The following is a 15,651-nucleotide window of genomic DNA, read 5'->3' as shown; positions in this document are numbered from 1 at the left end:
AATGCCTAAAGATTTTGCTGAGTCCACGATGGTGGGTTGGACATTGAGTGCAGTTAGGTGTTTAAGCCAGGTTTGAGCAGTGGAGCTCTTAGCTGGAGGCGAGATCAGAAGGAACTCTGTTTTCAGGGCATTGAGTTTGAGGTGATTATCGGCAAGCCAGGATTGGGTGCATCTGATTGTTGCGTTCAGGAGCAGGATGTCATTGGGAGATTGTAATTTGAGATAGAGTTGGGTGTCATCGGCGTACATGTGAAAGTGTACATTGGATGCTTGTAGCAAGGTGGTGAGTGGTTCCATGACTAGGTTGAACAGAGTTGGGGATAAAGAGGAGCCCTGGGGGACTGCTTTGAGGAGGCCCAGGAGAGTGACATAAATTAACGACGAGCACTGAACATACTGGCGGGCGAATTGCTTTCCATACTGTGGGCATTGCCACTGTAGACGTCCATCCAATACAGCCCATACTACGACACTTGCTGTTCATACCTGAGGTGAGTGCATGAGGTGGTGTCCTCCCGCTACCGCTACTGGTGAGGCGCAGTATTTACCTACCACCCCCCCCCCCCCCCCCCGCCCCCACCCCCCGGAGGGCTTGTCATCTGCTCCTTGCTGCCCTAGACGCATGGTTGTCCCATCGTGCGGTGTCCTGTTTCCACCACCACCTGCCTTGCTTCCTTTACCACAACATTAAAGCTATAAGTTTGACATTGCCAGATACGCTAATGGCGGTTTGCAGCTGTTGGTAATTAGCTGCCCAGTCGCCGCCCCAGAGCCTACCCTGTGGGAGCTGTGTGGAGCAGATTAGAGTGCGGGTGTGACCGGTAGCCCTGAGAGGTGGTACATCACAGATATTATTCCTGACGCAGTACCGGTCAAACAATGTTGTCGTCACAGGGCTCCAAGTCTGTGCAGCAAAATAGACTGGATAAATACACGCTTCCCAAGGCGTCGTTACCTGATTCCTTCCCTGCGAGCAAAGGTGGGGCAGCAGAGGGAGAAGACTTGCAGGAAGCGATCGCAGGTATAAAGACCTCCCTTGAGCACAAGATGGATGCCGTCACCGTGGAGGTAAACCTGCTCAGGGCGGACATGAATAAAAATAACGAGCGGATCAAACAAATGGAACTTACCACTACCAGCCTGGTGAAAGACACCTCCCAACTGCAACTAGAGGTCAAAGACCTACACACATTCGGAAATTCGCAGAATCCAAGATGGACTATTCTGAAGGACGCCTGCGCCGAAACAACGTCCGTATTCTGGGTGTCCCGGGAAAATCAGAGGGGCAGGCTACGGATCTCTTAGTGGAGGTCCTTATCCTCAACCACCTGCAACCCAAGGGGTTGGGAAATTCTTTGTTGGGCGAGCACACAGAGTCCCTGGGGGTTGACCGAAACCCAGAGACCCCCCCTCGTCCGATCCTGGCTCGAGTCCTCCGTTTTGCGATAGAGACGTAATTCTTCAGCATGCCAGGGCGAGTCCGCCTTTGAAATACGAGAACACGGAGATAACATTTTTCCCGGACTTCACCCAAATGGGACAGAGACGCTCGTTTCTCGGAATCAAAAAAACACTGAGAGATCAGGGCTACAAATATTCCATGCGGTTTCTCGCCAGGCTCCGGGTGGAGGCGATGGTAGAGCCTGGTTTTTCGAACATCCGGAGTCTGCGGCGGAGTGGCTGTAGAATCGCTGACCGAGAGACCATTTGATGTTGTGGTAATGTTGGGGGGGGGGGGGGGGGATTGTGCTGGGGGTTGGGTGCGTTGATTTGAGACTTTATGTGGGCCGGGTCTAGTAAGAGGACTGCCCCTCCGGTAGGACTCTCAGATTAGTTACTTTATTTACACTGGACCCTTCTCACTGCATATCATTGGACATAATTTGAGTGTTTTGTTTATGATTCAGAACATAAGAAACTCACCTGATTGAGAACACATGTCCGGCGATGAATAAGGGGGATACAGGTTGGCTGCACACGCGGGCTTTACGTCGGTTTGCGAGGGGTGGGCATCTTAATAAAGAAGTCATTCCCCTTCACGGTACAATCTACATTGCCCGATAATAGGGGTGTACGTTGGTATTTCGGGTTTGCGGGAGGGCCGGACGATCACCTGTGTTTCAGTCTACGTTCCCCCCGGTCTCCAGACCCAGAAGTAAAAAGACTTAGGGGCGATGCTATTGTCGCTCCCGCCTGGCCTCCTTGTACTAGGGGGTGACTTTTAAATCAGTGGTATCCGGTGATCTGGATCATCACCTCCCACGTGATATCAGACCCGCACAACAGTGGCTGTCTAGTTTCCTTGAGGCTATGGGGCTAGTGGATGCATGGCGGATGTGTAACCCAGATAGGGCCCAATATACCTTCAGGTGTGGGGCTCATCAAAGTCTCTCCCGGATTGATTACATCCTAGTTCCCGCGGCACAGATGCACGATATCCATGAGATCAAACACCTGGGCAGGGGCATCTCAGATCACTCTCTGGTTTGGATGTACATGGTCTTGGGGCACATGAATGCAGGGAGAACTGCTCCGATAAATCTGTGGTATTTACGAGATAACACAAGCCGCAGATCACTATTTCCTAGAAAATGAGGGAACAGTAGACTCAGCCCAAACTTTATAAAGCGAAGAGGCCTTGTCCTTTATTACCGGCAGGAAAAAGGAAACGCAAAAAGACTTGGGTTGGAAGATGAAGTGCTTGCACTGGAGGTGGAGTTGGAACATACGATGACACTGGAGAAACTTCATCTTCTGAGCTATAAACAAGATGATCCTAAAGGAATAGCAACTGACAGGGCTAAGGCACAGGGGAGGGAGACGCAGTTAGATTTATGAGCACGGAGACCAAGCAGGGAAGCTGATCGCGTGGCTGGATAGGAAGAAATGGGCAGACAGACTGGTGTCCGAGCTGGCAGAGGAGGGTGGGGACTGATCCTATCACTGACCCACAACGCATAGCTGATCGGTTTGCCGATTATTACCAACAAGTTTATAGTACTAAGGGACAATACACAGCGTGATAATGCGGCATTAATTCGAGATATTGTGCTCCCTACCTTGACTAACGAGGACCGCGATTATCTTGACTCTGACTTTTCGCATGAAGAGGTCGCTCGGGCAATACGCACAATTAAATCTTAGAAAGCGTCGGGTCCCAATGGTATTCCCATCGAGCTGTACAAAATTCAGCCTGACAAGATAGCTACACACCTTCACTTGTTTTTGGATAGCAGAGAAAGGGGGGTACTCCCACTTGATCAGAGAATCGCAACTATTGTAGTCATTCACAAAGACGGGAAACCTAAAGACTGCTGCACATCCTATAGGCCGATATCGCTACTCAATGCCGAGCTCAAAATCCTAGCTAAAATGTTGGCTACACGCCTAGTAAAAGTTATAACTCCCTTGGTGCACCCCAACCAGTCCAGTTTTATGCCACACCGCAACACTGCCCTAAACCTGCGCAGATTACACAGAGTGTTGGGCAGAGCATCAACCATCCTGGAGCCGGCAGTCCTGGTATCACTAGATGCAACCATGGCCTTTGACATGGTAGAGTGGCCCTATCTTTTTGCTGTCTTAGACAAAATGGGATTTGGCCAGGAGTTTATTGGCTGGGTTTGCTTGCTATATTCGAAGACCATGGCCTGCGTCGTCGTGAATGACCGCATGGCGGCAGTCTTTGAACTGAGCCGCAGAACGCATCGGGCTGTCCACTATCCCCGCTCCTCTTTGCCCTGGCACTGGAGCCTTTAGTAACATCGATTTGATTGTTAAATGAAAATTTTAAATAAAAGTTATAAAAAAAATAAATGGATGTTCTCTTTGCCTAACCTCACCTTTTTGTCAGTCAGCGTCCGCTGCTTGCTGGGTAGGTACTCAACAACATTTCTAGGACATGGTTGCTGAAATCTTGCTAGCAATCCCAAAAGAATATACTTTCAACCATCCCAAAAGAATTTGCTTTCAACCTGGCGCAAACTTTTCAGGATGGCCAGGACTCTGCCAAATATGTTATAAGGTCAGGACTGGATAGTGATTGTTTAGATAGAGCTGTCTTGACTAGCATGGTGCTCCGGTGCCTCACATGGATGAAATTCAGTATCTTTTTTAGTAATAAGTGATGTTTAGGGGTCACTCATAGATATGCCTTTTGACGGATCTCACTTCTTTGGCTAGAAGACCTTTTTGCACTAGAGCACCTCAAAGAAAGCAGAGCCACATCACCCTCCCTAGGTCTCAACGCCCGCAAAACATTATCTCCAACAGTTTTACCCCTTTTGAGGCATTGCCAGGGGTTTTGGTTACTGGCAGCACCATGGTCCACTAACCCAGCAACTTGCACCCCATCCTTTCGGGGTCGGGGAGCCAGCAGCCAATGTATAATACCCTAGTCTGCCTCATCTCTGGCAGCAGCCTCCCACCATTAGTTTGCCTTTAGCATCACACGACCACCCTCTGGGAGGCAGAATCAATCATTGTACCCGGGGGTGGCAGACAATAACATTCAACAGGTGTGTCCTGCAAATAATTCAACAGGGCTACGCCCTACCATTCCTTTTCAACCTTCCACATATTCAACTCGCATCATTGCGGCTTTCGGAGCTAGCTCTAGTCCATTTTACTCCGGGAAGTTTAGGCTCTTTTTGAAAAAGGAGCAATAGAGGGAATCGCAGCCTCGCAAATTGGAACTGGAATCCTGCTATTCCCTAGTGCTGAAAAAAGGCGAAAGCCTTTATCCTATTTTAGAACTCAGAATTCTCGATTTCCTCCTGCCGTAGGTCAAATTCAAGATGCTCCTGCTGCTACAGGTTTTGTTTGACCTTTGTGGTTCAAGGTGGACTAGGAGAATTTTTTGTTTGCTTTGTTCCTCTTCGACCTCACCAGTGCCCTTCGGGTGTTCCCAAAGGTGATGGCAGTAGTCTCAGCATAACTTCAGAGGTTTGGTACACAAGTTTTCACTTCTACCTTGATGACTGGCTGCTAAAGTTGGGCTTGCCAGTCTGTCACAAACCACTTTCAGTAGACGGCAAACATCTGACAACGTTTGGGTACACTACTAATTTGCCAAAGTCATTACTGTTTTCTTTGCAGATGCTCTCTGTAACTGAGCCATCCTTGATACTAAGTTGTTGGGCCTATCCTCCTTAATAGCGAGTCTAGGACATTTGGGCTATGATCCCAATGTTTCAGTCTTGGGTCTCTGAGAGAGTGGCTTCTTGCACTGTTGCCTCTTTCTTAATTGACCGTGCCAGAATGCACATACAGGTTGTGCAATGCGATTTGAAGTTTCAGTGGGCCCAGCACCAAAGGAACCCATCTCCATTACATCCATGTTCCGGAGGAGACTGCAGAAGATCTGCAGTAGTGGCTGCTTGACTACCACTGGAGCAGTGGCAGACCGGTCTGCCTACCCCATCCACAGTGTTGTCAGATGCATCGTTGCTGGGTTGGGTGTCGGTCCTAGCTCTTTTGGCCACCTTGTGGAGTCCTTTCCATAGTGATGAGCTCTTCCCCAAGATCATGATTTCGGTCTTGTCAGTGGTCTGCTTTAGACAGTTGTTTTTCATGCAGTGGGTGATTAGTCATGCAGTTATTGAACTTGATTCAGGTACTCGGTGTCTTGTACCTGAGGAAGAGAATGAGTTGAGTGTCTTCAGTGAAGGAGAGGATGTTGATAATGTGAGAGCAGATGATGTTGGCTAGAGGGATAATGTATGCGTTAAAGAGGGTCTGGTTCAGGGAGGATCCTTACTGAACTCCACAGATGAGGTTGCAGGCGTCTGAGGTGCATAGTGCCAGGCTGACTGACTGGGTCTTTCCAGTCAGAAAGGAGTAGATCTATTGTAGTGTGTGCCCTTGCATTCTGATCTCCTGTAGGTGTTGGATGAGGATGGGTGGAAGACTATATTTCTCCCTTGAGAATATAAAACATGCAATATCTTGACATGACAATGGTTCTGCCCTCCTCGCCAGCCTTAACTTTTTTTTTAATGGGCCCTACAAAGAACTATTCTTTATCATACTACCAGATTTCTTACTTGCGTTGTTTGCTGGAAATTCTCATATCCTTAGTCAGATCTCTCCCCCACTCCCCTTTTTAAGAGTGCCAACTAGACAGATCCTTCTAGAAAGTGGTACCACAGTATAAAATACTCGCCCTCTTCTTCACATTAATGTTGTTTCTATCCAAATGTTGAAATCTCTACTAAAGAACCGTTTTCTTTGAGAACCCTTTGCACCCAACTGCTGAATCACACAATGTCTGATTATAATTTCAGTGCCGCTCTAGTCTTGTTCTCTCTAGCTCTTGTCTGGTTTTAGACTCCAGACCTTCTTCTTTTCCTCACTCGTTTGTAGTTGTTGCTGTAATTATGTAATATACAACTCCAACAAATTGAGTAAATGCCGTGCCATGATCCTCCTGGATTTGATTTTACCATACAGCATTCATGTTCTCACTTGTCTTTAACCATGCTGATAAATATTCTCTTGTATTTCAGTTTTGAACGGCTGGAGATTTATTTTGATGGAACACTATTGAAAATGTTGAGTTCCAGAAAATCCACAATCACTTTGTTCATATACAGTTGATTAAATATATTCTTATTGGTGATCTTGAACCTTAAACTATTCTTTATAAAAGAATACAATGTATTCATCAATAAACATCTTCAGATAATCACAGCGAACTTTCCAAACCAGGCAAGGTTTTGCTTAACATTCTGTGATGAAGTTATTTCAGAGATTTTGAAAACCCATCTCCATATTTTTCGACCAATATCTTACAAAGCAAACTGATGGGGTTGATTGGAACTCTACTAGTTTTTCTCTACAATTTCAATTCTCTCTAGTGTGATGTGTTTTTACAGCACTTCTTAAAGTAATGAATGGTCTGCAAGTTCATTTTCTCTTACCTGGAAGCTGATCGGCTTTCGACATCAGTTTCATAGCAAAAAATAATATTTTACTTTGTTTTAAACTGTTAAGCATCTGATGGAATTCGATACATTATTTTATTTGTGTAAATAAACACACTTTTATTTGAGCTTGTAGGCTTTACCTGATGCAGATTTCAATAAGTCGTTTAGCAAAAGTGGGAAAGAACAGCCATTGACGTCCCTTTCACCTAGGTGTGCAGAGTCTTAAGAGAGAAAACTAAAAATGTTTTTTAAATTCGAGCAAAGTCCTTTAGATACACAGTAGTTTTATGCATCATTTATAATGATCAATACAAATTTGAGAATACGTTTCATGAAGAATGAACTGTTAAATAACGAAAATAATCATGTCATGTTTGATACTGATGTACCATTATTACAACAACAAAAAACAAATTCCTCAAAACCACAATCAACTTCTTCATTCAGTCTGGACTGTTTAAGCTGTGGTCAACAGGCCTAAATTGGGACTTAAGGCATTGCAAAACTAATATGAAAAAAAGCAATGATTGAGGTCGCTGAGACTAAGATTGACTAAATGTTGTATGGACAGCTGCTGCTCTTGGGCATAAGAGAACTTTACATTTGCCAGCATTTCTGGCCCTATGATGAGTATCCTTCATGTTATTGGCTACTAGCAGTTGAGCTAGCCACTATGTAAGTGGTCTCTTTGTTGCCGTTGATTGAAATGTAACTTCACCAAAAGACTAACATCCCGTGGTAAACTAAAGGAACTTGCCTTGGTGTTAACCCATGCACTCTATCCTTTAGATATATTTTGTGTAACAAACGCAACTGAATCCGTCTTCACTTATTCTGTATGATACAGGTTCTTATCTAGAATTTAATTATTTTCCTATTTCAAGATGCTAGTGGCATACTTTTCTAAGATACGAAGTCTCCTAGAATCCCAAGTCTAACCATTCTATATTACCACTTTAAATGTCTCCCGTTCTACAGCTACTCAAAAAACCTGTGTAGTCTTTGAGTCAATCTACTACAGGAGTCTAATTTCTTTATTGCATATTTCTACCTCATTCAAAGTTTGCTTTGTTAATTTGGATCTACTCACATACATATTTCATTGAACTTAACTATAATGTTCGGAAAAAACCCATAAAGTAGACGCCAACAAATCTACCTGTTGGACACGATTGCACAATGCCAGAGTATATCCGAAACGTAGTTTGTGTTTACGACTAAAACATCTGACAGTTCAGTACTTGCAACAAGCGTTTTCAAACTTGCTATATAAGAAAGCCCATGCTTGGATAATCATAGTGCAGGAAAGAGATTAGAAAAACGTTGTAAATGCTATTTTCTCTAACTGGCTTAGTAATACAATTAATCCCATCCATTATATCAAATGGATGCACCCTTTGGAGTTCTGATTATTTTAGATATTTTTTACCAACTATTTTTGTACTCTTCATTACGATAGAAATGCTCAAGATCTTGGCCATGATGCAAAACTCTTTTGGTGAGCTGTAATCCGCCACTTTAAGTTCTACGTTGTCTCAAGGCTTATCTACACCACTGACTGTACAGAAAATCGCAACAATATTGGGTTCTGAAAAGGCAAAGCTGCTGGCATTGATGGCTTTTCTGTTGAAACTATCAGTTCTTAGTGGAACAAATGGTCAACCCGTTTCTACTTGTATATAAGGAATGTACTAATAATCTCTGTTCCCCAGATCCATGGCATGAGCCATCTGTCGTTTTTTTTAGTTAACCTACTAAGATAAATTCTGCCTCTCTACAGCCAGTGTTCTTAAGAAATAGAGGTAGTAAAATGTACGTCAAAACCTTAGCTGACCAGGTACAGGGACCACTCGATAAAATGATTCATAATAAGCGTTGGGGTTTAATTAGGGGTCACCAATTAAATACACGTCTTTCTTCTTGGCATACTTTGTGCTAATGTAATTGAACACCCCACTATTCAATGCAGAAAAAACACCTTCGACTTTGGATAACATTAATACTGTGGTACTATGGTATCTGGGTGCCATTTGTTACAGAAATTACCTTTTACCAAAATCTTATAGCCTATAAATGGCTGTAGAAGTCATATTTTCAGTACTACAATGGTACGGTCAGCACTGCCCATTTCACGTGCTCGTGTTTTCTATTTTTGTTTTTTTAACCTTAAAAATCAACGCTTTGGGAGACATTTGCACTGATAGGTTTTCAGATATTTTTCAGATATTTACTTCTCCCAAGAATAAGATCTATGCTTATGACTTGTTGGTCCTTTCTTCCAACTCTGCAGCTTTACCTCAATCATATGACTAAATGTGACTTAGTGATGATGCTTTAGTTATCTTAAACTGTAGCTATATATTTTAATTCTGAATCGAATGTCCTCTAATGCCTTGTTTTTTTTAATATGGCAACCATGGCTAGTCATGAATATTTGGTTTTGTTAATTTCATTCTTCTCTTTAGTACTCTCACTGCAAACTTGTTGTGTCTTTGTTATATTTACTGGTTGTGTCAATTTCGTTCTCACATGATGTTGCAAGTCTGTACTCCTGATTGTACATGGTTCGGGAACCGATTTCGGGTTGAGTGGTGCTGTTTATTAAGATTTATACATAAAGCAAGAGGGCGGTAGGGTATGGGAAAGAACACGCAGTCACTGACCACTGGTAACAGCCTTCCATGTCTTGACCACACCCAACACCATTTCAGTGGTATTTCTTTTGATGAAAGAGGCATTGATGGTTCTCAAGTCTAATTTTTTCATGCCTCTGTAGTAAGGCAGGAGTTCTCTTTAGTTCTGACCCTATCTGTCTTGCTTGGTCGGCTGTCATTTTATTGACAGTGCAACAACAGCACCTCATAATGGTGGTGCTACAGTTGGCAAATATAACCAAGTGATGAACCACATGCTTCGTGTCAGATATGTCAAATATTTATGAAAGCGGACCACATCCCTCTCCTGATGAACAGGGTTGATGCTCCACTGAAAAAGGAGACCACCAAAGAAGTGCCTTGCGCAAAAGAGGGCAGAAACTATTATGTTACAAAGGACTTGGGTTGTTCCAGATTTGTAGCTTGCAGCCCCCACCAAGATTAGGGTAATGAAGTCATTGCTCTGATTCAAGAATACGACTTCATTGCGTCTGGTCATAGACTGTAAGAATGCCTACCTTTTTATTCAAAAGCTTACAAAGCACATGGCCTACATTTTTTTTGTGTTGGTTGACAAACATTTATACATTATTTTACTACCATATAGTTGAAGTATATTCTTCTTCAGCACTAAGCCAAATATCTGTACAATACCTGTATGTTAACAGTGGAGAGATGTGTCTCTGGAATGCTGGAGCAGCATAAACTGGACCATTTAAATGCATCTTTGGCAGTGGGGCGACCATGACATTTCAAAACGTCTTTATTCTTTACCAGAGCTTTAATTCTTGAACATTGGGAAAAGTAATGAAATAGTTGGGAATAATGGTCTTGTGCCTTAGTTTTGCTCACTATGAGACCACTTCGGCCAGTGTTAACAATTTCAGAGGGACTGGAAATATTCAGCGGTTGATTTACATTGAATATAACGTTCCTGCAGTTGGTGTACACTGCAGAAAGTAATCCTAGACAGACATTACATGGACTCAGTTCCCAAGGTAACCGCAGCAGACTTCTCAGGGTGTGCATGGGGCACTGAACTTCTTTGCCAGAGGACAGGGGCCATGTTCCTCAGACTATTTTCCTCATACTATAGTTGATTGGCCCAGCGCTGAAAGGCTTTCAGACCCATGTAGAAAGCAAAGTGGTACAATGTGTGACTGACAACATCAATTTGTTGTTTTAGCTATTAAAAAAAAGTTGTGTGAATTAAGCTGCAGTTGCTCTCCTGATGCCTGCAAAGGACTTAATTTAACAGTCAGGAGCAGAGTCTTTGTGAAGACTTCAGGAACATGCTGGGCTACTAATATTGCATTAATAAATAATCACTCTAAAGTGAAGTACTACTAAGTATCTTGACAAAATGGGGTCTCCTACAGATTGTTTTTCTCACCACAGATGACAACACATGCATCCTGTGATGAGGCAATGCTTTGAGGATCAATTGGCGTGGAACTTTTACCTGTACTTTTCCCACAGCCCCCTTATTCCACTGGTCAGAAATGTCGCTGCCCCACTTTCCTGTCATTCCGATTGTTCCATTGTGTTTCAGATCTCCATTGTGCATGTGGCTCCTTTACACGCGCTGCACAAGAAACTGTTGGTGCTTCTACAGCTCCTTAACATTACTCCAGGACAAAGTCGGACACCTGTATCCCCAAGTCACTGAATTTGGCAGCACGTATTTGTATGTGTTTGTCCTGTTAGATTTGTAGATGGCCCTTCTCCAGCACATGAACTGGGGCCTTATTTAGAGTTTGGTGGCGAGGGACATCCTTCAAAAACTAGCAGATTGTCCTCTGTATTTGACATGCACTCTTACTATGGCCAACAGGACATCGGTCACCTTATGGTGGGTAATCCCACATTAGCCCAACTTTCAATAAGGCTCTTGCCTTTTTTTAACTTGCTTGCTTGATCAGCAGTGCCATTCTTTAGATATATTTGTTCCTACTGCTTTGAGCACTGAATTAATCTGTCGTTGATAACAATTCTCAGATGCAGATGATTGAATTTTTCTGCAATTGGCTATTACAACTCTGCCAATAAACGATCGCTCCCATCACCCTTACTTTTGTCAAAACTGCTTGTCCATGAGTGCTGAAATGTTTCACCCGAAGTGCTCACCCTTGTAGTACAAGCAGATAAAGAATTATAGGCGAGTTATTTAAAGAGGTTAGATTTTTGATTATTTCAGAAAGGAAATTGATCTCTATTGATAAGGCAGGTCATTAGACCTGGTATGCACAGTATGTAAATACGGGTCACTTATGGTGTAGTTAAGAGTGGGCTGGGTATTCAGTAGCAGTTTCCATACGTTTTTTCATATCTTCGAGATCTGTTGGGTCTTTAGCCTGCGATATTAGCTGGGCTTTTTTACTTTTTTACAGCGTATGACCCAAAAGGCTATTGTTTACTTGAAGAAATTAGCATATTTTTAGGTCTTTCCTAGGGACAGCTTACGTTAGTTCATCAGTCTTACGTTTTAAATAAAAATGATAGTAAAGACAAATATATATAATATGCACACATGCAGCGGCTTTTGGTCATCCATCTTCGTTTATTGTCTTTTGAAGCGTCATCTGTATTTTTGATTCTTTGTACAGCAGCATACATTGGGTCCGCCTATTTCAGCTATTGGCTTGCTTTCCTAAGAGCGAGGGCATTTTACTAGTGCAAATCTGTTGCAGCAACTGTGGTTTCTTGGGCATTAAGTTTTGAATGGTTCACTAATTGGTTTATTATTCCAATATAGCCACGTTGTTTCTCAGTGTGTGGGCTATCTTAAGCAAATAATAAAGTATCCATACCTAATTCTAGGGTGCAGATGATGCTTATTCATACATAGGTAATACTCATTGTAATTTTCGGTGTTACAAGATGGCAGATATGTTGCTTCTAAACATGTGGGTCCTCATATGCACAGGCATTGGCAAAGCCAATAACTCAGCCGTGTGGTAGGATTGATATTTTTGTTTTTTGGTTATTGTTTTTCCCTTACTGTTGTCTAACTATCCTTTTTATTTTTGATTTCTGTTTTTATGTTTATATGTGCTTTTCTCCTTCATTACTATGAAAAAAAACAGCTTGAACTCGAAAAAATGTAAAGAGAAGTCAAGTGTTTCTAACTCTATTGGTCTCTGTCAGCTATGCCGGCTTGATTTGTCTCATTTGTTTTAAGAGAATAATTGCATTTAAATTAAGTGAAAAGTAATCCTACATTTGTCCTTTTTTTTTTAACAGGGACTGTACTATGATCTGGGTATTTGTTTGAACAAACATAATTTTAAAGTGAATGGTAAGTTTTTTGTTTTTTTCCCCCTTGTGTATATAGTATATACTTAAATGTTGCTTCTAAGTATATTTATGGGTATTCTATAAATTATTTCTCTTAAACCCAGTGTACATTTCTGGTTGATTTTATGTTGAAATTTGTGCGCATATCTACATGAGAATCGGTGTACTCGGTAGGGGAGGGGGGGGCAAGCATGTCTAAATCTTCAAATGTTGGTAAATACACATGCCATCTGTCTGGTCTTGCTCTTGTCGTAGTTTGGTGAATGCTTTTATTTTTAGGCAGAAATTATGTACCATGTTATAAGTGCTACACAGTTTCATTCATTAAAGTAAATTCTGCAGGAAAGAGACAATTCCTGTCTTATTGCTTTGTTGTGAAAGAAGTCTAAATGGCTCAATGGTTTTAGTATGAATTGCGGGGCTATGCTCAACATTGATTATGATAGCAAAACATTGTCTTCAACCCAAATTGCCTTTCACAGAAAAGTAGAAGTCTTTAATAAACGGTAGTCATGTGGCTCCTAATATTGGAGGCATGGTATTGATTGACGAATAGCAAGCTTTCTGTTATCTCTAAAATCATATGAAACAAGGGCTCTATTATAGTTGAGCCTTTTGATAGTATTTGATCAACCTGCCTGTAGATCTTCCCTCACAATTGTATTAAATTATGTTGAGTTTTGGCTACTAAGAATCATAAAATACAGCTTATTCATATTCGGAAAATTGAAAAGGAAGCATAGGTACATCACTCCAGTTCATGGCATCATGCATATCACATCACAAATGAAGTGACACGTGCATTGTTAAATGATGCTATAAGTTTAACAGTACTTCTTCTTAGGTACGGTAGTTCATTTCCATTCTTATCCTTCTTAGATTGGGCTTCACCTCTATGATGGCACAAATCGTATTCTTGGTTGTTAACAGTATTCAGTAGAAGTAATTTCCTAGTCCTAAAATCTCTTACTGTCACCGCTAGATTATCTTGTATGGTAAATCCTATAAATGATAAATCCGAATCATTTTATAGTTAACGATCAACAATGCTTTTACCAAATGTCATGCATTGCTTCCAGTCCATTGAAATTCATCTTAATTTACCAGAATTATATAATATCAAGTTAGGGATAGGATTTATTATTTATTACTACCCAACATGTTCTTCCTTTCTGTCTGGCCAATAAAGTATTTTTCTGCAAATTGTTTCCCGATGTCCTCTTTCTTGATAAACCTTTTACCCTTGCTTCCTTATAACAAAAAAAAGCAATACCTATTTTTTATCCTCTCCAGTCCACTTTTTCAAATATATTTGATGGCTTTATTGTGGTTACTTGTGTAATTCCTAGATAAGGTTCCTTTCCACATGTAATCAAGATTGAGCAAAGTATCCCTGAGTGTTTCAATTTAGTATAGTAATCTTTTGTTATATACATGATCTTACCATGGGTAGGGGCTTGTGGTACATGCCAGGGATCACCAATTAAATTACTCAGTTTAATGGTAGAGAGAGTCCCAGAATTTGCACTATACACCATCACCATTGGTTCAACGTTGTACGTCTGAATCCGGTGTCCACAAGTTACAGTGCAAATGGTATCTTTTCTTATTCTGTTTCTTCCAGGACAGATTACTGGCAGATCTAATCCCTAAAAATTCAAAGTAATTACATTTTCCATTATACTTTGACCCTAGGCATGTAGTTTGGTGGATTTCAGTGCTTACTTCTATTTCCTTCGTTGTAATGACAGATGTGTTCAAACTTTTCTCTGTGGCATAAAGTTCTAAAGCATTTGAGAGTCTATGCAGAGTTTTTGCAGGGTTTACGATTATCATATCATCTGCAAATATTACAATTGATATCCTATTTTCACACCCTCTAGAACATCATACTCTTTCAGATGGAGTGGAACATATTGAATTTATACATAGGTTAAACAATATGGGCACCAGTACCGTGAGCAGACACACATGTTTACTACAAATCTTTGTCTGTTCCTAGTCTTCTCACAAATGCAGTGTTATCGTTGCACAATAACATTAAATAATGTTATAATCATTGTTGTATTCTTGTTCCTTGAGGGAGTTGGAGTAGACATTCATTGCATTGAGAAACCTATTAATAACTACAACAAGTGGTTTGCACGTTATCAGTAACAGTATATTTAAGTATATTTAATGAGTTTCACTTTAAAAGTTCAAGCTTGTTTTCCATTTTTATACCTCTTGAAAAAGGTGTCATTGCTGCTTATGTCATTATCACTACTCCACTGTTAACTTGGTTTCAAGTTTAAACTTAGCAAAATTGAATTTGAATATAACATGTAGAGTACCAAAGGACATAAAACAAAGATTGGCTTTTATATATGCCAGGTGTTTAGCAATCCCATTTTAATATGATTTATTTAAGTTGTTTGGATGGTTCTCCAGCATACATACATTCAATAACTTCACTGTGCAGAATTGATTTTGAGATGGGAAGTAATACAGAAAAGAGGAGTTGTTGAACTATTAGTACGTGCTCTATTGTAAATGCATATTTATTTTTCTCATGTGGGGACACAGACCAGTCTGTTCAATCCAATTAAGTCGTATTTCTTGAAGCTTTCAAACCCTTGGGTAGATTCACAAAGGTAAACTTACTCTAAAAGTGTACTTTTTTTTTATCCCAAATTATGAGTTTAGCGAACATTTACCACTTCCGAAAACTGCACATCCTGTCCTAACTTTTTATGTGTGGAGTTATTTACCCCACCGTGGATAGAGTCAATGCA

The 15,651-nt window shown here is 41.3% G+C and overlaps 1 long non-coding RNA gene across 3 annotated transcripts in view; it reads left to right on the top strand.

Annotated features, from left to right (window-relative positions):
• The window catches only part of LOC147733493 (uncharacterized), a 64,895-nt gene that overhangs the window by 45,479 nt on the left and 3,765 nt on the right, over positions 1 to 15,651 (top strand). For all 3 annotated transcript variants that reach the window (XR_015308526.1, XR_015308527.1, XR_015308528.1), the window contains exon 4: positions 12,824 to 12,878. This is a non-coding gene — a long non-coding RNA (uncharacterized LOC147733493). The remainder of the gene's footprint in view (positions 1 to 12,823; positions 12,879 to 15,651) is intronic.

Source organism: Lissotriton vulgaris, chromosome 2_1 (genome assembly GCF_964263255.1).
Source record: "Lissotriton vulgaris chromosome 2_1, aLisVul1.2, whole genome shotgun sequence".
Taxonomy (NCBI): Eukaryota; Metazoa; Chordata; class Amphibia; order Caudata; family Salamandridae; genus Lissotriton; species Lissotriton vulgaris.
This window is presented reverse-complemented; position numbering and strand designations above follow the sequence as displayed.